Below are 25,046 nucleotides of genomic sequence, written 5' to 3'. Positions count from 1 at the left end.
TCAGTAAATACTGCTGCCACCTCTGCTAAAGGGTGTTTCTCTTGGGGAATTTTAATTTCAACAAATGATCTCATTTGTCTCAAGTTTACCCTAACATTTACAAACTACACTATACACTGCTTCCTGTTGCTTCCTCCGGCCCATTCATATAATTTGCATTTTCAAAAGTAGACACAGATGCCTTTCTCTGGACCCAGGTGATGAGGCAGACGTAGGGGAAAAAAAAAGAAAAAAAGATTTGCATCTCCTTTGAGAAAGGAGTCGCTCATTATTAGAGCAGAAATTCAAGCTTACAACATTAAAATAAACCCATTTAACATAAAGTGGGGTTACAAAAATCTGGTTCACTGAAGGCTTGATTTAGCAGTGAATAAGAGACAGGAGTTAGAAACCCTCATGAGATTGAAGCGCAATGAAAGGTCAATGTGCCGAATGGACCATAAATATTTTTTAAATGGTGACATTTCCAAAACAAAACAAGTTTTCTCTGTAATTCTTTCAGTTCATTGTAGTGAACATGCAGCACTGTTGCAGATGCAAAATGTACAGGAGATAAGGTTGAATTCGGTCTGATCTATCATAAACTCTGAAAGTTCTTTTAAATGGACTCCCAGGAACAGCTTCCCAAGCCTGACTTGACCTCTTGTATATTCAACCATTCAGTGGCCAAATCAATCAGAGGGATCTCCTCTCTTGAAGTGGGGATATATATGCATGGAGGGGGCGATGGAGCCATTTCACAGAGGAAGAAGGAACATAGGAGCAGACATCTAAGTGACAAGGAGGAAGAGAAACACTGGTTCTTTGGGGAAGAGGATTCTAGAGGATTCTTCTTTGGGGAAGAGGGGAGAGTGGATGCAAAGCCCAAATCCAGAAGCATGCTCCCTGTATCCTAGGAAGAGCAAAGAAGTCAACACAGCCAGACCTGCAGGACCCAGTGGGCAGTAGGAAGAGATGACATCGGAGAAGAGGTTGGCCCGACAAAGACTTTAGACTTTATTTTAAGTAAGCTGGGAAGTCAGTGCAGCAGGGAGGGAGAGGGGAGGGGAGGGGGAGGTCGGTAAGAGGATGGATCTTATTCGGTGTGTATTTTAAGGACCATACTGGGTGCTGTGGAGACTCCGTCTCACACAAGAGTCAGAGGAGTGAGACCAGCTTAAAGGATCAAAGGTTCTTTGGTTTACTATTCACTTTTTCGTTTTGAGCTTTCGATTATTCAGATTTCAATAAAGCGTATCCATAAATCCTACACCACATCTTACATTATCCACTGCCTATTCCATCCACGCAGGAAATGAGAACATGAGAGATTACACTTCCTCTCAAAAAGGTCTATGCAGGAAACAAGAACCTGAGAAAGTTACACTTCCTCTCAAAAAGGTCCTTTACTTCACGGAGGATCACGCTCACAGAAAAGAGACCAATCCCTAAGCCAGCTGCCTGCCTGATATTCACTAGGGACATTATAATGGCCTGTCAATCTAAATAATGCCATGCAAATTTTTGCAAGTATTTACTGGGACTTTCCTTTTTGTCTGAAAGGAGCCCCATATTTTGTAGGCGAACAGCTTAAGGACAAACTAAAATATATCATCAATAACAGTTGTTATTCCTTCAACAGACATGGGAGGAGGGGATGGGTGCTTGTATTTTATTCTTACCATACGTCAAGAATTGTTCTGGAAACTAGAATGTGGCTGTGAAGAAAAGACAAAACTCTTCATGGGACACTTAAGAAAAATCATCCCTGCTAAAATTCACACTATGACATACTTACAGAGAGAGAAGTCCAGCAGCAAAGTCGATAGAACACATGTTCCCCAAGATCACGCCATAGCTGTCAAACATTGTATTAACCCCCTACTGTCGTGAGTGATTATTTCTTTCATTCCAGCTCCCCCAACTTTACTTTATTCTTCCTGTCTCCTGAGCAAAGATTACTGGAATAGTCAATTGTTAAACTGCCCTGGTTTCAGGACAGCACACAGCATGGAGGTGGTCCCAGCCTCCCCTGGTTCTTCCTTAAAACCATCCAGCATAAACCCAGAGAGACCTCCTGCAATCCCTTCTACTAAAACACCCCAGGATTCCTCACGGTGTACACTCTCGCTGCTTGGAGGTCTTTATCTAAATGGAATTTATCACTACTCTGGGAAAACAGACAAATAAAATAAATAATTATTAAAATATTATTATGTTAGATGGTGATAAGTGCTATGACAAAAACAAAACTGCTAAAAAAAAAAAAATTAACAGTCAACTTTCTAGCCATTTACATCCAAATGATTGCTAATACCAAAGATCTCAGTCCCACAGAAGAAAATCTCTCTACTTGAAACAGTAACAAATCTAAAAAGATCTTCTAATCCTGTTTCTCTCTTAGGTCTCCAAAGTGCCTGGCTGACCAAACTTGAAACTTAGCAGTCTTCTGTAAAGATATATTAGAAATCATTTCAGTCAACAGTCCTGACTAGACTGATCATTTCACCAGGAAATTCAGTGTGTAGCTATAAGCTCAAAATGTTAGGGACTATTTTTAAAGTATTAATCAATGCTATTTATTGAAAGTTGTCTTTAGAAAGGGGAGATCTTCCAATGGGTGATTCAGAAAAGTTGTGTTTCCATCAACCCCAGCTTTGCCATCATATTACTGACCCTTCCCAAGCGTAATACATCTTTTACAAAAATGCTAGATTAAACCTATCTGAAAACTTCAAGCTTTAGAAAATGATACAGTGACACTGTTGAAATTACAAGCAATGCAACAGAGTTTGAAAATTCTCTCTGGTAAAGTCATTAGTTTCTAAATAAAGAGTCATCAGTTTCTAAATAGAGTCATCAATCATCTAAGGTTGTGCTCAATGATAAAGTAATGTTTACTCTCATAAGGACAAGAATGACAGTTTAAATTCATTCATTTATCCAACAAATATGTCTACAACTTAGTATTTATCAGAACATAAAATCTGTGTTTTCTTAACATTTGTATAGCTGAGTTTCGTTGATCTCAACTTCATCCACGTATGAAATAACTGCTTCAAGAAAACATACATTGGACACATTTGTCAAATTTCCAAATCAAGTGGGTAGTTAGTTCAAGAATGATAAATAGTGACCCTTTATTTTGTGATAACTATAGGCAAGCCCTCTACTGAATACTTTTTCTCTAAGAGTTTGCTGAATCCTCACAACCATAATAGAGGTACACAAAATTACTCTGATTAAACATGAGAGTAAATCAAGGATTAGAAATATTAAGCAAATCATCAGCTAGTAAGTGGCAGTACCAGGATTTAAACCAGCTTCTCTCTTACCACAAAATCTGTGCTTATACCTTAAGCTACACTGCCATCACTAACTAGGGATCACCAAATCTCTCTTCTGTGTAAATCAGTCAAAATTATAAAATAAGAATTTAAAAAAAAACAAAGAGACATGGTGGATGGCATAATTATTGATGCATTAGAGTGAAAAAGAATACAGAAAATTACAAAGGCTAATTAAATAGTGATGGTATTTAAATACCCTATGAAATAAGCAGCAATAATAAACAGAAGCAAGTGGAAAGTAACTATTAAAATATCCAAATGCTATGAAGAAATCATGTGCTGTCACCAATCCACCATCGAAGTATTTAAAGATTTCTATCATGTCACCCACCATTGCCCCGTCATTTCAGTGCACACATGTGCAACCCTGATTTATACAGTTTGAAATCTGAGTCATTGAAGGTGAAAGTAAACAGTGTGCTCTAGAGCATAAAAAGCCACGTTAAAAGCAGATGTTGGTTTCAACCCACCAATGAGCTAAAACAATACCAGATTTTTTTTTTAACTAATGAGAAAACTTTCTTTTTCCATCTTTGGATTTTAAGGGTTACAACTCCATGAATACTGAAACAGAATTAGATCTTTGACATGAAAAGGAACTATCACACTGTTCATGTTTTTATGAGTTTTTTTTTTTAAAAACTGGGGTGCAGTGGTAATGAGGGCATGATTTTTCTTCCCTAGGTATTAGCTCAAGGAGTAAAATATACACTTGTCATTCTCCTGAGGCACTCAATTCAGTAGGAGAGAGAACAAAACAATTTCAATACAGTGTGATCTATGAGGTATTAAGAATAAGATGCTAATAGAGCACTTCAGATGGATCAACCCATCATGGTTAAGGGCACAGACCAAGGAGATGGTAATTAGAATAGAGATGAGGGGACTAGTTGAGAAGCTGAAATATGTTGTCTATTTGCTTACATGTGTTGGGCGGGTAGGAGTAAGGCAAAGGCAGATGTCAAAGGTTTCTAGACAGGCAGCAGGGAATCCATGGAAACTACCAATGAACACAGGAAAGTAAAAGCAAGAGCCATTTACAGAAAACAAGATGAATTCCACGTGGAATATCTTCAGTCGGAAGGACTGATAAGTTATCAAATTGGAGATAGACTACATAGCCCAACTGGCTGTCCAAGTTTACAGTTTAAAAACAAGGTTTGGACAGAAATGAAGAGGATAGGAACCCTCCCCCTTTCCCAAGCCAGTGTGTAAAGTAAAAAGAAAACGAGATTAGGGACAGAACCATAGGGATCACATGCTTTTAGTGGCAGCACAGAGAAAAGACAACTTGGAATAAAAACTGAGCACTCTCCAGAGAGGCACAGGAGAGCTAGGGAGGAAAAGGGAGCCATCAAGGAAGCTGAGACAGGAAAGAGTTTCAAACAGGGAGAGACCAACCATTTCAAATATCTCAGAGAAGTCGGCTGAAGAAAGCTAAAGTGCATCCATTGTTTTTGGCTATTGGGAGGGAAGTAGAGCCCTGGGGAACACAGAAGCCAGAATGCAGAGCACTGAGAAGGCAGGAAAGGAAGATATGACAAGAGACGCCCTCTCGAGAAGCTTTGCTGTGAAGAGGAGAGAAATTCTCCGTAGTCTTATGCCAGCGACAATGTAATAAATAGTATTATCTGATTAAAATACGTTAAATTTTCAAAATCAAACTCATAACTTAAGACTAAGTGAAAGTTGTAAATATATAAAATTCAGATTTTAATCGTAGACGCCTCAAAAATCTCACCATTTCCTTTTCCCCTCAACGTTAACGTTTTCATGTTGTATTTTGATGGTAGGCAATCCTACCTAGTCTGAAGAGACCCTGGATTACACTTACATCCTTAGGTCACAGGTTAAAAACTTCAGAATTAGAAAAGATTTCAGCCGTCTTACTTTCAGAGACAAGAAAACTATAAACCAGAGACAGGAATGAAAAAATTGTGATTTATTTTTCTCCTCCCTGTGGCACCCAGTGCAGCCATCAGCGCTTGGCAGAGGTCTAATTCACATCTGTTAAATGGAACTGAAGGTCAGATGGCTAATTAGGATAGAGACTTGGCTAAAATCCACATCTTTTGCCTCTCCAGGTAATTTTTTTTCAATGACAATTCAAAAGGTCGTGTTTTGCACCTATAGTAAACTTTTAAAACATCATTAATCATTAGGGAAATGCAAATCAAAATTACAATGAAATACCACCTCACACCCATTAGGATGGCCACTATTAAAAAAATACCAGGGGCTTCCCTGGTGGCACAGTGGTTGAGAGTCTGCCTGCCAATGCAGGGGACACGGGTTCGTGCCCCGGTCCGGGAAGGTCCCACATGCCGCGGAGCGGCTGGGCCCGTGAGCCATGGCCGCTTGAGCCTGCACGTCCGGAGCCTGTGCTCCGCAATGGGAGAGGCCACAACTGTGAGAGGCCCGTGTACCGCAAAAAAAAAAAAAAAGAAAAGAAAAGAAAGAAATGGGTAGGGTGGTAAATTTTATGTTATGTTGATTTCCTGACAATTCAAAAATTTTAAATAAGTTATAAAATTGATTTTTAAGCCTAGTTGGAGTGAATATATGGATCTATAAAGTGATACCATTTAAGAGGATGTATTAGGTAAAATAATAAGACAAGTGTGTCTGTAGCAGGGTCCAAATCTCAGGTGATCATGGGTGCCACAGAAGAAAAACAGGAACACAGGCAGATGAGTTGTGGTGGAGGATGAGGCAAGCCAGAGAGCACACAGGACTCCCTGGAGCAAAGGTCCTCTCCACTGTGGCCAAGGGCTGTCCCAACACTCTGGTTTTTCAAGAGATGCTCCCAGTCCAAATATCTGTGTGAAATTTCCACATTTCCATACACTGTCAATCAAACAAAAGTCACCCAAGAGCCACAATTTTCAAATCAATTTCTACAGTTGTGTTTCTTATGTCAGTATATAAATATCCACATATTGCTTCTAATTTGGGTAGGATACTTGCTAAAACTTGACTAGGTGGACATTTTCTATGGCTTCTCACTCTATAAATACTCAGCACTGATTCACATTTAATAACACAATGAAAAGAGCTTTTTTCCCCAGAAAGGATCACTTTTGTACTAAAATTGTTGGGCTATGCTGTCGATTTTGCTCTCTTAGTCCCTTCGTGCTGGATTCTATAAATAAGCATACAAATCAAATGTATAGTTTCAGGCCACATTTCTTCATTTTATGATTGTGCTGAGTGATCTCACCTCGCAGAGCTCGTGGCATTTAATACAGCTGAGATACAAAGACCCTCTCTGAGCTACTAAAAGGAAAAATACACAACTCTCAGTCCCCATCGTGAGGTATAAATTCACTTAGATAAATTTGTTTTCAAGGTTATTCCACTGTGTTAGTTCTTTAGAGAGCCCAGTGATTTGCCTTAACGTGTTTTTATATTTAGAGTATATTAAAGAAAATCCATACAAAATCACACGGTTCATAGCCTTCTCTACTAACTCCCTATACATGCTCACCACGTGAAAATTTAAATTACCCCTTGATCACAGGTGAAGAACAGAATGCATCGCACAGTTTGCACACGGTGACAATCAGGTTAATATAAAATATAAATGTACTATAAGCCTAGGAAACTTAGCACAGAACGCATATTATTTCAGTGATGTATTTGTAGAGATACACACACTCGTGAACAGAAATGTGAACCACTAATCTTCATTAATGCCGCCATTAAAAATTAGTTCTCTGATGCTATGTAGCCACCTGGAAAATGGTTTATGATATAATTTTAAAAGGAAAACACACAAACTGAAATTGTACCTAATCTATGTTTGCAGCTCTAGAAAATGATGTGTAAGTATGGACTAGGCTAGAAGGAAACACAGAAAAACTGTGAATGGCTAGTTTTTTCAACACAGAGAATACCTGCTTTCTTTCTGAATTTTTAGTTTGTATTCTCTTTAGTATTGACATCATGCTGTTTGCATAATAAGTACACATAAAAATAAAAGCAATGTGTACAATGGTATTTTGTGGATGTGTGTGTCTGTGTGTGCTTTCCCCCAACATAAAGGAAAAGTTCAACCCCAGATTATCTTGGATGACAGCTAGGTTTCTGATGACCAGCTCAGATCAACTGATGGCAGCTGTCTGAAGAGCTATTATGGCAAAGAATTCTGAGGCTCAGTGGAAAACATGGTGTCATCAACATGAATATCTGCTATGGGCTTCAGAAGGGGAACAAATGCTCTATGCCAGCTATTTGCCATCTCTGTCTCGGCACTAATATCAGAAACGTGGATCCTGTGGAAGGACCAAGGGTATTCTACTGCTTTCCTTAGAACAATCAACTCAAGAGACCTTAGCAACTCAAAACATGACATAGCTAATTAGTTCTTATCTAACAGCCAATGTAGAAAAGTCCATGTATACAGTTTTAGAATTTAATATTCTAAAAATAAATTCTTAAAAATGAACGCAGTCACTTCATTGACATGGTACAGACACGTGCTAGGGAATCAGGACAGACATCTACTTAATCTGTCTTATTATTAGGTTGCTGTAATTCCTACTTATCTGCAATAAAATGTTTTCATGTTATTGCCTCTGTGCAGAACAGAAGTCTCCAAAGAGAGAAGAGCCTGAATAAGCATTTATCTACAAAACCCAGGGTGTGAGTAGCATCTAAGTTTGGGGTTAATATTTTATTTAATAAATGTCTGCTTCCCTATAAGGTTGTAATTCTGATAACCATTCTCTTCTACGGTAAAGGAGAAAACGGCACTGTTCCGTACTTAGAGTTAATCAACAAGAAATACAGAATACCAGCTCAAGCCACCGTGGCAGCGTTGACACCACTGGGCGAGTTCCCTGACCATAAAGCGTTCTCGATTCAGACACTTGAAGCTTTGCAAAGCCTCATCGGCTGCTTTCATTCGTTTTCTATAAATACACAAAACAATTCAAACTTCAGAAAAGATAGAAAAAGCCTAAAAATAATCCATAGTTGAAAAGAGTCAGAATGAAAAAAGAGGAAGCTCTAATTTCCAGCAGGTGTATTGACACCAGTGGGCAGAATCTTGACCATGTGAGAATACGGCAGGCTGGTGTGTCATTTACAGAAAGCTAAAGGCATCAAGTGAAATCACACGTGTATTAGGCATGATCGGAAAGTTAAAGTAAGCTCTGGGCTCACCTAACCAGCCAGGATAATTGGAAAGTAAACACAGAAGAGCTCTCATTAGGGGTAAAGTTCAGTTGACATGGGTTGTATGTATGCCAGGAGGAAGGCTCACCAACCCAGAGTGAACACCTGGCCTGGGAGAAGCCATCATTTCCAGAATGTTCAGTTTTACCAGGTCTAATGTTCATGCCTGAATGCAGGAGACTGCTGCAGCCCCAGAGCAAGGAGAAAAATGGGTGTAGCAAATATTTAGGATGAAGGTCTAGGGAGTTTTGGTTCGAGGCTGTTATATAATCTGTTCTCCCCACAGATCAAACACTGGCTCTTTCAGATCTCAGATCCAGCATCGCTTCCTTAGCAAGCCTGACCCTAACCCTAACCCAGAACCTGACCCTCTAGTATGAAGCTGCATTTCTGCACCATAATCTCTTGTCACACCTGACATTCAGCGTGGCCTTGATGATCAAAATTATCTCATCAGTTTGTTTACTTGGTCTCCCCAATCCACCTCCCACCCCCCACAATAATTAAGTCCTCTGAGGAGATGGGGCTGTATTTGCCTGGTCCACATCTGCAACTTCAGCACAATACCTGGCCTTAGCAGCAGAAAGAAGGAAGGAAGGAAGGAAGGGAGGGAGGAAGGGAGGGAGGAAGGAACAAACGAACTCAGACAGCAATTCCTCTACTACTATCATGACTAAATATTTCCCAGAACTCCAAGCCTGCCTAGAGACCAGTATATTCCATCAACCTGTAAAGTCTCACAATGCGTAAGCTCTTTAATACATGTTTAATCATTAATTAAATAACACTGGGCAATATATTTATTGCTCTGTGATAGGCTGTGTGAGCAGTTTCATGTATCTTATACAGAGCATTAAATCAGTCCTGACACAGCCTCATTAGAGACCTGGGTGTCATCATGCTGAGGGTGGAGCATGTTTTACCTGCCTGCCCTTCCCCTCTGGTTTTCCCCATTCATTTCATAATGGAATGATTCACTCCTCTTATCAACTTTATAAAATCACAGTCTGCAGGTTGACGATGAAACCCACCTAATTCATCTCTGAAACCCTCAACCAAGAACTGAAAGATCCTAGAACTGGGCATGACCGCAAAAGCCTACAAACCCAGGCCCTTTCCTCTCTTCCCATCAATGTTTGGATTTCAGTCATCTAAGATGCTCCTCAATCCTGAGGCTCCTGGAGATAGCCAGGGTCCCCTAGCAGGTCAGGACCAAGTAAAGACAACAGGTGAGGCTTCCAAGAGGCATTCATGAGGAACTAATTTATGTGCACCTGATCACCTCTGAACTGATCCAAATGCCTGAATCAAATAAGGAAAACTGCTATAAATGGATTAAAATTCATCAGTCACATATACACACACACATGCATACACCAAGCACCAAACCTTTCCTTGCCTGAGAAAGGATTTTAAGGAGGGATAAATTAGGAGTTTGGGATTAACATTTACACACTACTATATATAAAACAAATAACCAACAAGGACGTACTGTATAACACAGAAAACTGTACTCAATATTTTGTAATAACCTATTAAGGAAAAGAATTGATACATGTATATGTATAACTGAATCACTTTGCTGTACACCTGAAACTAACACAACATTGTAAATCAACTATATTTCAATTTATAAAATAAAATTTAGTTCAAAACAGAACTGTTAATTTTTTTTTAAAGTTTAAAGAGAGGTTTTTAAAATATAGATTATTGGCTATTTCCTACACTCATGTGAAATACGCTTTATTTGAAGAATATATTTCTAAAACTCTCAGTGGTGCATTAAAGTGACATTTGCCCAGATCACAGAACTTTTTGTCTCAAAATACCCAAAGGGATTACTCACTCTCAGAATGTAGTCAGCACACATTAGTGTTTATAAAGCATTCCATTATAGCAGCATCTCTCAAATGAAAAGGTAGAGAACACTATTATCAATATTAAAACCATCTAATCTCTTAAAAAGGTTATATCGATTCTTCCCCCACCACTCTGATTCCATCAATGCCAGTGTCAGATCCATGAAGTGGCCGCTATCATGTAACAGCTTAAATTCATAATTCCCAAATGAACTTTCCTAATTTTCTACACTCTCTCAACCCATGCACTTTGCAACTCATTTACTAGAACATCAGCTAGGAAAAGGCTTGGAGTGATCAGACGTATCCGAACAAATCTTCCCACTGAGCTAAAATACTGCAAATGAGTTTTTAAATACGAAGCAATAGTGAGGTTTTATTAAGATGGGCAAACAGGACACCTTCTAGGTCTTTTCAGCCAAAATAAGCCTCCCCACCATCAATGTTATAAAAACAACAGCAACAGCAGCAGCTACTGTAACTACTCCATACATGAGGCATTAGGGGTAACAGACGTCACGCACCAACCACTTTAAGTGCATCTGTCGTTTAATCCTCATAACCCTATAAGGTAGGTACTATTAGAAGCCTCATTCACTGACGGGTAAACTAAGGCACAGAAAGTTTAAGTAACTTGCCCAGCAGCACACAGTCAATATGTAGCAGAGCCAAGATTCAGGCCCAACAGCCCAACTCCACGTTCTTGATCTTTATGCAACCTTGTCCCCCCGTCTCTGTCACTTCATCTCCTGCTTCATGGTACCTAGTCCTAAAACATGCAGCATCGCAAAGGGTCCTTCAGCAAAGTTCCAGGAGGCCACACGCTATGAAAGGAACAGAGATAAACAGTGCAGATCTCTCCTGGCGACCTCTACAAGCCTTTGAGGGTCACTTCCTCTCCATCCTTCCAGATTCAGATCGCATTTTCCCTCGCATCAGCCTAAAACAGACCTCACCTGCCTTTAAAAAAGCCTCTCTGTTCCCAAGAGGGTGCCACTAATAATCTTTTCACAAAGATGGATCTTGACTCTCCAAGGAGATAAGCTTTTTGAAAGTAGGAACCACTTCTATTTTCTCTATTGCCCCGCATAAACAGAAAATCACAGCTAATCGTTCCTTTTTTCTTTCTTTCTTTCTTTTTTTTTGCAATCAGAAATGTAGGCATGTGAACCCAATAAAGACACTGATTAGCTGTCACCTTCCAAAGACAGCCTTCCAAGGTATTCTTTCATCCATATATATTTAGGCAACATTGTCAGGTTTCCCCCAGGAGTGGCTGGGCTTTCATCAAATTATACTGTAATCACCAAGAAAGTGCTAAATCCAGCACAATCAATAGAACGTGTACATGACCAATATCCACTTTCTGCTCTCAAGACTTACTTAAAAATGCAAAAGTGAAAAACACCTTAAAAGTGAAAGTAAAAATCTAAAATTAAAAAAAAAAAAAGGAAGGATGATGTCTCATCTCTAAAAAGAACGGCCTCAAGGTGGGTAAAAAGGACTGAATTTGATAAATTTTATTGCTCCCTAAAATGTGTCTCCAGTTAGTTTTTGAAATACTGTCATTTAGTACCAGCTCCTACTCATGCTTCCTGCCCTACTCCTTCTTACTCTTATTCTGGTTGGAAGAAAATATAAAACAAAGCATCAGCAGTGCTGAGGGGCCTGATCTCTGGGGAAAAACTCCCATAACACTGTGGGCACTCACTTCCCCAAACCTCTGCAGGTTTACTCATTACCAAGTAGCCAGACTCCCTCTTTTCCTTGAATAACAGGAATGTATAAAGTACTTATTACATACAAGGCACTCCGCAGGGATTATTATTAATCGTCACAGCACCTCAAGGTAAGGATTTTCATCTCCATTTTACAAATAATGAACCCAAGCTTTGGAGATGATGAAGTCCTACAAATGGCAGAGTTGACATTTGAGCCCAGGTTGGTCTGAATTCCAAACCCTGGCTCTTCCCAGTAACTGGGTCATGGTGAGTTAAGTGAGCCACAGAGTGGGGTCCCATAGCCAGCCTACTGGGGTGGAGGATTCTGAAGTGGTCCCACCCCATGCTTACCTCATCCGAGGTGGCCTCCAGGAAGGCTCATTGAGTAGATAGAATCTTGGAAACTTTTCTCTCCTTAATCATATCAACTAGCAGGCACTGTAGTGCCACTGTAGTATTTCCAGACCTCTAACAGAGAAGATGTTTGGCTGGTAAAATCTGATAATAAATACCGGAGACTTTTTAAAAGCTTTAAAATGTTAAAGAAATTCAAAGTATTTTTGATATTCTCATGTCCAAGGATGACTTCTTTTTAAATGACATCTTAAGTACAACAAAAAAAAGGCCTGTTATCTCACCATCCAATTAACCCTGGCAATATTTTTTCAAGGTATGCCTTTAGGAAATTGTAATTGTGCAGAGAAGCTCACAATGAAAAGTGACTCAGCCTAGACTAGACCATTTCCAAAAAGTAACCACTGGTAAGTTTCTAATGCTCATTTCCAGAACAACAACAACTATATATATATATATATATATATATATATATATACACACACACACACACACACACATTCATATACTAGCGCATAGTAACTGTATAAATACGTGTGTATGTAAAGGGGTTTTGCTCTATACTATTTCATACCATGCTTTATCACATAATGTTAAAAGCAACAATAAAACCAATGTTTTATAAATTCTAAGTCAGTTAGCTCTGACTCATAGCCACTACCAAAAAAAACAATATTTCAAGGCAGGGGCTGGTTTTCCAACTGGCTAGATTCGGAATGTTATTACAAACCAAAAAAACTACCAAAATCACACTGACAAGACATCCAGAACTGGTCAGCAAAATTTGCATTAAAAAAATAGTTTAACCGGGCTTCCCTGGTGGCGCAGTGGTTGAGAGTCCGCCTGCCGATGCAGGGGACACAGGTTCGTGCCCCGGTCCGGGAAGATCCCACATGCCACGGAGCGGCTGGGCCCGTGAGCCATGGCCGCTGAGCCTGCGCGTCCAGAGCCTGTGCTCCGCAACGGGAGAGGCCCCAACAGTGAGAGGCCCGCATACCACCAAAAAAAAAAAAAAAAAAGTTTAACCAAAGCACCAACTTATCTTTCATTATATATGAATGTCTGTAATGTTTCTTATTGGAATGAATGCAGATGACACTAATAATCATTCTGTTCAAAAGCACAGGACATCAATTCGCAGGGTGCTCGGGAGCTTACCTTAAACCCTCTCCATTCCCACTTCCACCACATCAGCTTCAGCATCTGCTGTCACATCCTACGAGGCCACAGGCTCTACGTCCACTAAAGGAGGGTTCTTAGGAGGTATGGCATAAGCAGAATGTCCAGCACAAGTAACTCCAGTTTCTCCAAGACCACATCAAACAGAACATCAACCTCATCCGTCTACTGTGGACCCTTAAAAGATCTCATTTGATAAATGGGCCTAATGCTCAGAAATAAATGAGTAACAAAAAAGCACCTAGATTTGATCAATTCCACCACAGGAATTTTACTTGGATTTTGAAATGTCAACATCTGCATGTACTTAAAAGCTTACATCAATTTAAAAACACAAAAACACTGTGAGGTAGCTCTCCTGTGAACACTAGGGAATTACGCATGGTGTTTAGATGGAAGGGACCACCTGCTTTGCTCCGCAAATCTATTACAACAATTACGTGTTTTATGCATCACTTGGGTCAGATAAAGGAGAGAGACCTTTCCAGAATATCCAGCTTCATGTATTCATTACAATCTTTGGGCATGAAACTGCTCTAAAGCAATATATTTATCAAGACCATGCCAAATCCATGTCCAGAAGAGGGTCTAGCAGGATTCCAGGGCTTCGCCGATGTGAAAGGTGAAAGGTTTCAACTATGCCTTCACCCTGGGAAGGCGCAGAGCAGCTGCTTCCAACCCCAGGCTGCAGGGAAATTCCTGGAATCTTATTTGGAACAGGTCTTGTAGATTCTCTGGTCTTGTGGTTAAACAGCTTCACTGGGAAGCAAGGCAGAGTGGAATGGTTGAAATAGCACTGGCTGGAATGGAAGAGTAGGAAAAAAACTAAAATTCCATCCAATTGTGTAACCCTGAACAAGTTATCGGGCTTCTCTGAGTCTCACTGTTTTCTTCTATTAAAAGGGGATGACTCCTACCTAGGAGGGTCCCTGAAAGGATTAGAGTAAATAAGATAATGCTCCCACCTAACAGAAGCTCAGCAGTGGCAGGCAGCTAGCACACTAAACGAAGTAAATCGCAGCTGAGCCTGTACGACCTGGAAACTAGGAAAAGCCAAAAACTCCTTTCATTAAAGGAAAAAAACACTATCAATGAAATGGCACATATTGGCGATTGAACCCCAAAACTAAGCAATAAATGAGTGATTTAGGATCTTGAGCACATGGTGACAAAGCTAGAAATGACACAAGACTGGAAGTTGGAAAGATAGTAGTTAATAAAGCAACTGAATACTAATCTGTTATTATGACCAGGGCCACGCCTCTGTGTTTAAACTTTTGTGTGTGTGTGTTTTTAAAATATTTAAAACATTTAAGAACAATTCCTCATGTACCTCTTCAGCTCTGCTATGTCTTCTTTTTCAAATATTAACACAGGAAACTTCCTGAAAGCCTTCTTTCTCATTTTTGGCTAAAGCTAAGTATCTCTGTGCCAGCTCACCTGAGATTAAAGAGAGTGAAAGAAATGTCAGAGAAATTCTGTTTCGACAGGCCTAAAATGCTGAAGGCAACTTGTGCCAAGGATTCCTAACAAGATCCAAAACACTAAACTATGTAGAAAGTGCATGACAAATAGAAGAGGAGATAAGGAAAATGGGGGTAAAGTGTCTGAGAAGATGGAGATAGTGAATTACGGAGCCTGGTCCAGCAACAGACAAGAAACTATAGGACAAAAAGTAACAGATACAGGGCTTCCCTGGTGGCGCAGTGGTTGAGAGTCCGCCTGCCGATGCAGGCGACACGGGTTCGTGCCCCGGTCCGGGAAGATCCCACATGCTGCGGAGCGGCTGGGCCCGTGAGCCATGGCTGCTGAGCCTGTGCGTCCGGAGCCCGTGCTCCGCAACGGGAGAGGCCACAACAGTGAGAGGCCCGCGTACCACAAAAAATAATAATAATAAATAAATAAATAAATAAATAAAAAGTAACAGATACATTTTACCTGACAGATTGGACAGATTTTGTTACCAACGTATGAGGGTAAAGAAGCTTCCAGCATCTCTGGGCCCCAGGTGGTTCATGAAGGGCCATCAGGAGGTGAAAGGGCTGACCCTAAAGGCATTTCCAAACTACAAACGTAGAAAGCTAAGCTAATTTTATATATTTATATATAATCTTTCACATTAGGCAAGACTATCATAGCAATAATGTTAGCTATTGTTCAGGTAATGCAATGTTCTTTTCTGACATACTACCTAAGTTCTCAGACTAACCCTCAACATCTTTCATAATGCTAAAAATAGTCCTCCTCACAACCAAAAAGTATTACACAATCATTATATTTGTTTGTTTCTAGTTTGGTTTGGGTTTTGCGGGGGAGGAGTGGTTGTTTTGTTTGTTTTTTGTGGGTTTTTTGGGTTTTGCTTCTTGGATCTGAACATGGTCACAGTCACACAGATAAAAGTTGATATGGAATTTAAGGGGAAAAAAAAAAGTTCATGAAGAACCTAGGGGTAAGATGGGAATAAAGACACAGACCTACTAGAGAATGGACTTGAGGATATGGGGAGGGGGAAGGGTAAGCTGTGACAAAGCGAGAGAGTGGCATGGACATATATACACTACCAAACGTAAGGTAGATAGCTAGTGGGAAGCAGCCGCATAGCACAGGGAGGTCAGCTCGGTGCTTTGTGACCTCCTGGAAGGGTGGGATAGGGAGGGTGGGAGGGAGGGAGACACAAGAGGGAAGAGATATGGGAACATATGTATAGCTGATTCACTTTGTTATAGAGCAGAAACTAACACACCATGGTAAAGCAATTATACTCCAATAAAGATGTAAAAAAAAAAAGTTGAATACTTTCTTTCGGGTTTTCCTGATCAATTCACAGCTCTCATGAACATTCTCTTTTATTAGCTGACTTTTAATGGACAAAACAGGCTATTCTAAACTTTCAGTTCCTCAAAAGCATCCATCCGTTTCTCAAAACAACCTCTCTGATCCTTCCAAATCTTCTTCCTGGCTGAGGTACCTGCCCATCCTTTCTGCTAAGCACTGGCAGCCCTGCCCCTGGAGGTGTCCTTCACTACTTAACTCCTACCACCCACTGTGCCTTTATCCTTAACTAACAGCACACTTCATTGTACTCACCTGTCAAGCTGTCTGACTTCCCCGCTAGGCTCTAAGGAGACAGAGCTCTCTGCTTTATTCACAAGGAAAACTCTAGCACATAGCATGCATAATACACAATTAATAGCTTTTGGATAAAAGAACAAATATTTATGTATTTCAGGTACTTTCTAACACATGTTTTAAACAAGCCATCAGCTTAACTCTGAGCACCTAAGAAAACCTGTATCTTCTATACAAATGAATCTTGTAACATCTGTATCGGTAGCAGCTACAAAACAGCCCTGGCCAATCTACATGGTATGTACTATCTACCTATATGTATGCATATGTGTACGCACACATGTATGTGTATATGTGTGTGTATCTGTGTGTATGTATGTGTGTGTACACATATGGCCAATCTACATGATATGATTCATTTACCATAAACATGATACACAAATGAGTGTTTTTAATAATACAACATAACAAATTATGAGGAAAGATGGTAAGGCATTTTAACTTGTGACAATAAGATGGGCTCAAAATCTGAAGACCAGCTTTCCGCAAGCCCCTTGTCACTCTCCTGCCTGGCCTGCTTTCCACACTGAGGGCCTCCTCCCATGGGCCAGAGCTCAGGCTGTCAAACTCGCAAAGGCCAGAGTGGAGGATTCATCTCCACCCTCTGAAGAAAGTGTAGAAGTAAACCTTTTTCATCTTTTCACGTCAAAGGAATTGGAGTGCATTGCTATCCTGCCTACTCAGGGGAAATGCCCACATTTCCTCCGCGACCTGCTTCTCACTTACCACACTGCTTGGGAGACAGCATTTTTCAGCTGCTGATAGTACTCCCCCCACTGAATTATTCAGTTCTCTGATTAGCTGCATTATTCTATCAGTCTACCCAAATCTCTACCTTGGAGTCATCCACACATTTCAAACTCACAACATCCACGAAACTCACGATTATTCTCTAGAAAACCGTCTTCTCTAGTCCTGACTTGTGTTACCGGCACCAACCTGGGGGCCCAAGACACAAACCTCAGCCCCAAGCAATCTCTCTCTCGCCACCCACATCCACCTGGTCACCTCTGTGACCTCCCAGATCTCTCTCAGATCCTTCCACACCTCTGCTTCCCTACTGCCTTACACTAAGTCCTATAACCTCAGTCCTGAACTATGGTAACATCTTAACTCCTCTCTTGACAACTCACTGCCAGAATTAGGGCATCTAACTCTGTTCACCTGTAACATCGCAGAGCAAGTTTTCCATTCCTAGTCCGTAGGGACCACATCTGGCTCATCACCACTGCATTTCCTTCGAGTGCCTAACATGAATGCTTAGCACAACCAAGCAAGCGAAAATGACCACATGAATGAATGAACGCACGAGTGAGACAGCCAGTACTCTCAGAATTGCATTCTACTGCTTGCCATAACTCAGATTAATGTTTGTCTAAGTATTTGTCTCTGGAGACGAAGTAAATGAGGTAGGAGACAGATGGGCCCCTGGGCCGGACAGCTGATGTTTGTTAAGTGGAGTAAAACTGAAGCTTTGTTCTCACCCAGACACTCCAAGGACAAAGCTAGTGGCAGAAGCTGAGCTCTGCTGAAGTAAAAAGATGAGATGACCTGAGGTCAAGGGAAACTTCCCTGTCTACACACGCACAGGAAGCCTCCTTGGGGTTCAAAAACGGAGGAGCACCACCCCATAGTGAGTGTGGACATGCACCCACAGGCCTCTGCAGTGAAATCCATCTTAGCAAAACGATGTGCACATTGGGGCTTCCCTGGTGGCGCAGTGGTTAAGAATCCGTCTGCCAATGCAGGGGACACGGGTTCGAGCCCTGGTCCGGGAAGATCCCACATACGGTAAAGCAACTAAGCCCGTGGGCCACAACTACTGAGCCTGCACTCTAGAGCCCACAAGTCACAACTACTGAGCCCAAGTGCCACAACTACTGAAGCCCGCACGCCTAGAGCCGGTGCTCCACAACAAGAGAAGCCACCTCAATGAGAAGCCCGTGTACTGCAACGAAGAGTAGCCCCCAGTCGCCGCAACTAGAGAAAAGCCCATGCGCAGCAACGAAGACCCAACACAGCCAAAAATAAAATAAATTTATATATTACAAAATAAAAAAAAGATGTGCACACATGTTGGGGAGGGTCCTAGAACAAGTCAGATGTGGGAAAGGAAACAAAATAATTGCCCAAAGGTAAACAAAGACCTGAAAGAACTGTCCTATATAAGGGATTTAAATCACCTCTTTACTGCTCTCCTCCTCATTAGACAGGACGCCCATACCCTTTCTCTCTGGGTGTATATTTCTGCCTTGCTTCTAACTTAAATAAATAAACTGTTTCTCTGTGTGCTCTCCCATACATTATGCTGTGTCTCTAATAATAAACTTTGCACCTGTTTTTACAGTTTATGCCTCCTTGAAACATTCTTGCTTTCAGTGGGGGTAAGAGCCAGGGCCACTTTGCTTCTAGGTGGTCTGGTGGCTAGGATTCCTGGTTTTCATCCAGGCTACCCAGGTCCAGGTTCTGGGCAGGAAACTAAGATCTCTCTTCAGGACAGCTCACTGCTGTCTCTCCGAGATCGTAAGAATTAGTAATCTGAGGCTCACACCCAAAAGCAAACCATCATTCTACACAGACACATGTACTCATATCTAAAGCTATATATTCTTTACATGCTGCCTAGCAAGATGGAGCTATTCCATGATAAAATGTACAGAATTGTGGAGAATGATTTTTTTCAGAAAGAAAAGAAAACTGAAAATGCAAAGTACAGTTCTTCTAGATACCTTCCAGGACATGATGAACAAACACACCATCATCTTCAAGTCCTCTGTGGCCTGGGGAGGGGGGTTGGCCTTTAGAAGAGAGGTCCCTGTGCTAATATCCTGATCAAATCCTAGTATTCCGAAACAAGGCCACCTTCCACAATCATCCCCTGGGGAAATCCATGTAAGCCCATCATCATACTGGGGAAAGAGGTGCTCCATGTTATGTAATCATATATATACAATCATATCCATTTACTTATGAAATTCTCAAAATTTGCACTTGGAGTGAATGACAGTAACATTCTTCCTCTCTCATCTGGCAATCTGTCCCTAAAGAAAAACTTGCTAACCCCAAGTGGTCAGCAAATTCCATGGGCCATTCCAAGCAGTTCCAGGCCTGCCTTCCAGACCTCTCCCACAAGGCCAACACAAAACAACAACAGTGATGGAAACTCTCCCAGACCTTCCCAGAGAGGGAAGATGGGCGCTGGAACCACACTGCCTGTGCCTGAATCCTGGCTGAACTGCTTTCCAATCATGTGACCTGGGACAACACCTTTGTCTCTCTGTGCCTTAGTTTTCTCTCATTTAAATGGAGTGATCTTCATGTCCATCTCAAAAGTGGACAGGACCTCAGGAAAAGGCAACAATTAACAGAAAGGCAGATTAGAAATAGCCCAAGGGGAAAAAAACAGGTAAACAACAAGGTCCTACTGTATAGCACAGGGAGCTATACTCAATATCCTGCAATAAACCATAATGGAAAAGAATATGTATATATATGTACAACTGAATCACTCTGCTATACATCAGAAACTAACACAGCATTGTAAATCAATAAAAAAAAGGAAGAGCCTAAGTAAATAAATAAATAAATAGAGTGATAACAGCTCTCTCTCTGGGGTCGTAATGATGATTAAGAGAGTTAATATTTCTTAATCACAATGCCTGGCACCATCTAAGTGCTCCATAAATGTCAGTGATAGTAAGGTAAGTTATACTACAATAATAATATATTAGCCTTAGTACCAATCTTCCTCCTCTCCTTTCATCTTCCCAAGGGATTCTATGCCCTACCAGTTCTCTTAAACACTACAAGCAATGGTTCTCAAACTTTATAGCATACACCGGAATCATCTGGAAGGCTTCTTAAAACACAGATTGCTGTGCCAGAGACACAGAGCTTCTGATTCAGGGGGCCTGGGATGGGGCCTGAGAACACACATTTTTAACAAGTTAATCTCAGGTGCGTGGGTGCTGCTTGGTTTGGAAAGACATGTGGAAAAATACTAAGGGGCCTCCCTGCATCAGTGGAGGACAGTGTGTGGGTCCAAACCTCCAAGGCTTTCTATGGCCCTCCACATCCCTAGACTGCCCTTCCCGGACTCTTCCATCTCAGTATCTCCACCCACAACTCCCAACTCAGCTCAAGCATCAAGACCTCTGTGCTGGCACCAACACTGTACTATCATCAATGACATCAGCTCCAAGAGACCAGGTGCTCCCTGGCAATCAGAACCCGGCCTTACCCAGTGCATGGGACATAGAAAACCCTCGATAAACGGTACCATAGAATGAAAGCTGGGACGGCCAACAGTCGAAGGCATCCCTGGAGAACCAACCAAACTGGAAGGTCTTAGACATCATCAGGGGCCTTCCTCTCAGAACTGTTCACTGGACATGAAGTGCCCTGAGACCCCAATGAGCCCAGGATCTCCTCCACCCCAGTCGGCAGCTTTTCTGCTCAGTGGACCATTGGTCCTTTGCCTCCAACCACAACTGTCGCTCCCACTCTTTGAAGGTAACGGAGCTTCATTTTCTGGACTCTCACTGGCATGGGCCAACGAGTGCTACAAGCCGCTGGGAAATGCTGAGTGTTCTCAGAGAGAAGGTTACAATCAGGAAGCAATTTTTTTTTTTTTTCTAGGAAGCATTTTTATGCAAGCGTTTCTGGTAAATGACCCAAAAAGATCTCTGCAGAAAGAGATAGCAATCTCCAGCAAACGGCTACAATTCCTTTTTCCATTCTAAATAGGCATTCACTTTCATAGCTAATTTTGTATTATTTTTCTTCACAAGGAGACCCATATTGTTTACCTTTCAGGTCTCCCAAAATCTGGATCTGCCCGTTTCACACCTCATGCACACACTGCCCCTTGGCCCTTCGGCTCTTCTGTGAATTTCTCTAAATCATTACACACCCTGCCCCTTCATTAAAGCATCTTAACCAAGTCAAGCACACTTTTATAAACACCTGCTAGGCAGGATTTCAAATGCTTTTAGAAAGAAGTTCAAGGTGTCTTGTCGATTTCTCTGTCAAATGAAGATAGAGGGAAAAACAAATGTGCCAAGCACGATCCAGGCAGAATATCTACCTGATCCTCCCAACAGAGGCAAAAAGCCTTTCTTCAACAAAAAACACTTTCTTCAACACCTGAAGATAATTTCAATACGAAACTCCTCAATTTTTGTGTGTAATTACCAACAGTTATAAGGAAGGTTTTCAGAGAGCAAGTGTTCTCCATGTCAGGAAATATTATTTAAAATTCTAAGTACTATTTTCATTCTCATTCTACACAGTATAATAATTTTAATTTGAAAAATCACTTGTGTGGTTTACATGCACTTAAAGAAACCGTCAGTTGAGCTGTTATGGCTCATTTACTCAAAAGACTAAACTGGAATTTTAGGATTCCTTCCTAAATAAGCACGTTGACATACTTACACTTCTAGAGATAGATTTAAGGAAAACTATATATATCTTTTCAAATAAATATTCATGAGTATAGATTTATACACACACACAGTCTTTTCTAGGTGACAAAGGTGGCCTCTATTCACCTGTAAGCTATAAAAGGAAATTAAGATGAAATATGTTAAAGCACATGGATAAGAAAATTAGCTGATACTTCAGCATATGAATAATATGAATATTAGTGGATACTTCAAAGTGTAATACACAAGGAATACATATAAAGTTTTACTACTTTGCCCAACTTGGCTATATTAGGTCCTTAAAAATATGTTAAGGAAGATACATAATAAATTTTATATTTTTTAAAATAGCTGTCCATCTTCTTGTCCCAGATTGGTTTCAGTTTAACAAGGAAAATGAAAACAAACAATGCTCGTTTTATTCATGGTGGTTACTTTAACTCTCAGGACGTGGATTGTTTTGTGAACATAAATTTGAAGTATTATTTCCATTAAATCTGCAGATTTACACTATCTGTCTCACAGTAACTTGGAATAGTGAAAAAGCATGGGTTCTGCACTCAGAAATATCCACACTCAACTCCCAGGTCCACCAGTTACTGTGCACAAATTCCTGGATTCTTCCCTGCCTCAGTTTCTCATCTGTACAGAGGAAGTAACACCTACTTTGTATATTTTATGCAAGTTTTTAAGTAAAGTGACCAGCATGGTGCTTGGCACAGAGTTGATTCTTACCAACCTTAGTTTAAGGATGGTTTTGGATAATCCTTGTCACTCTGGATGAGAGACCAGGCTAATGATAAATATTCTCCAAAGATTTTCATTTTCCCTGCATTTAAAATGCTTATTACCAGAGATCAAAGAGGCACCGTAAAGACAAAAGCACCACGTGCCACTGCTCTCTTTCTAAACACCCCCCTGTGAGAAACGACTGCCCTAAAATTCCCTTTTGTATCCACACCTGTGCTACCACACAGCACACCAGCCTGGCCCTCATAGAGATCCCCCCCTTAACAGGCGTGCAACAAATATCAGTTAAATTGAAATGCTGCTGACCCAAGCAAAAACTGAACGCTAATGGAAATCGCAATCCATAGACCTGTTTGTGATTCGGTGTGTCGATGAAACAGGTTTTCTAGAGTCCCCAGGTTCACCGGGAGGCTGTTTGGTAACTTTAAGTTCCCGATGCCGATGGAACTTCTAGAACAGACTCAGGTAAGCACCTAGACACAGGTGAAACCTTCACACAGCGCGCATAAGTTCATTCAGACATTCTAATCCACTTCATGGAAACCCAACCATATTTAAAAGCCATCAACGCACCATTTGCTTAACAAATGGACAGTGCACTGGGGAACTAATTGCGGAAGCAATTGCCTCTCAAGGTCGCCACCACCATCACGATATACATATATACTTTTTAATGTGACAAGACACTCTGGAACCTACACAATTATCAGAAGGCTTTCAACTCTCGTGGGGGGGTGAGCAAATGTCCGCGCAAGGAACCGAAGCGGACTCTCCGGGTCTTCACGAAGGGAGCGCATCCAATCCCACCCAAGTGAGGGACTGACCTCTGCACAAAGAGTCCCGGAGGTGGCAGTGACAAACTCCGCTGCGACCCAAGGAGACCTAATGAAGGTCCTTTAAAATGCAAAGAAATCCTAGGGCAGGCTGCCCTCCCCCGGTGCGCCCTCCAGCACTCCGGTCCTCGACATACCTTTCTGACTGAACCGGCAGCTCCGGAATTAGCAGCTCCACTGAATTCCCTTCCCGGTCGGTCAGGTTCCCCAAGTCCCCGGTTCTGTTGGCAGCGGACACCCCTCCACCCCCCAAAGGAGAGAGCCACCGGCGACCCGGTGCTCCGCCCGCGCTCGCGGCCAGGTGAACCCCGCACCGCCCTCACCAGTCCGAGGCCGCGTCCCAGGGGATGAAGAGAGGCCGGCGCACGCCGCTCACCTGCGCGGGCCCCGTCGCCGCCGCTGCCGTAGCCGCTTGCACGCGCCAGGAGCCGCCGAGACGCGGCGAGAGCGGGCGCATCTCCTGAGGCAGCCAGACTTCCTCGGCCCCGCCTCTTACCGGCCACGCCTCCAGCTGCCCCGAGAGCCTGCCCAGCCTCCAGGCGGAGGAGGCGGCCGCGCGTCACTTTGGGGCCCCGTCCCACCCGACCCGGCGCTGACGCCGCAGCGGGAAGCTCCGGCGGCTGCTGAGAGAAGGGGCCGCCGCTGGATTCCGGGTAATGGCTGGGTGACGAGAAAGAGGTTACCCGCAACTCCTTCGTCTGGGTTGAGTCACAGGAAAAGGAAGATGTGTCCAAAAAGTCTGGCAGTGACTAAAAGAGTTGAGTTTCTTCACGATTTAGTTCAGAGTAAGAACAAAGTGTGGATAAGTGTGGTTGGCAAAGTTGTAATTGCTTAATTAATCACTTGTCTTCGCTATTGCGCAGAGGCACGCACCTTGTTCCCTTCGCTCCCTTAAGGATCAATGGGAAGGGAACAGCCTCCGTTTTTACCACCCTGACCCTGGCAAGAGGTACCAGAGGCAGGCAAGCCATGAAACCTGTGCCACGTGCGCGCGATTGTGGGTGAAACCCCGTTTCTGAGGCTAAGTTCCTCATTTCTAAAGATTAGGTGACATTCGTGCCCAGCGAGCTGCCGGAACACTCAAAGAGTCCCTTAAAGAGAGACTAAGTGCGATAACTGGCACTAAGGCATTCAGTAAACACTTGCTTTTGTTCCTTTCCCTTAATTTTTTTTTTCTTCCTTCCTTTTTCTTCTTTTCCCGCTATAATCTTGCACTTTATTTACTGCTTATCTCTGCCCGGTCACTTTTTTTTCTCATCTATTAATGAGCCTGCATCTACTGGGCACC

General features: G+C 41.9%; 1 protein-coding gene across 9 annotated transcripts in view; it reads right to left on the bottom strand.

The window, feature by feature from the left end:
- MCTP2 (multiple C2 and transmembrane domain containing 2) overlaps positions 1–24,272 on the bottom strand; it is a 252,577-nt gene extending 228,305 nt beyond the window's left edge. For 7 of the 9 annotated variants that reach the window (XR_007475380.1, XM_004271666.4, XM_049705581.1 and 4 more), the window contains exon 1: positions 24,082–24,214. The gene's annotated coding sequence lies outside the window, so the exon portion shown is untranslated. Of the gene's footprint in view, positions 1–23,749; positions 23,885–24,081 lie in introns of those variants that run through there. The other 2 variants (XM_049705578.1, XM_049705580.1) reach the window with 2 other exon arrangements.
- Between the last annotated feature and the right edge of the window lie 774 nt (positions 24,273–25,046).

This window comes from Orcinus orca, chromosome 2 (genome assembly GCF_937001465.1).
Source record: "Orcinus orca chromosome 2, mOrcOrc1.1, whole genome shotgun sequence".
NCBI lineage: Eukaryota > Metazoa > Chordata > Mammalia > Artiodactyla > Delphinidae > Orcinus > Orcinus orca.
The sequence above is the reverse complement of the archived record's forward strand: the minus strand, read 5'-3'. Positions and strand labels throughout refer to the sequence as shown.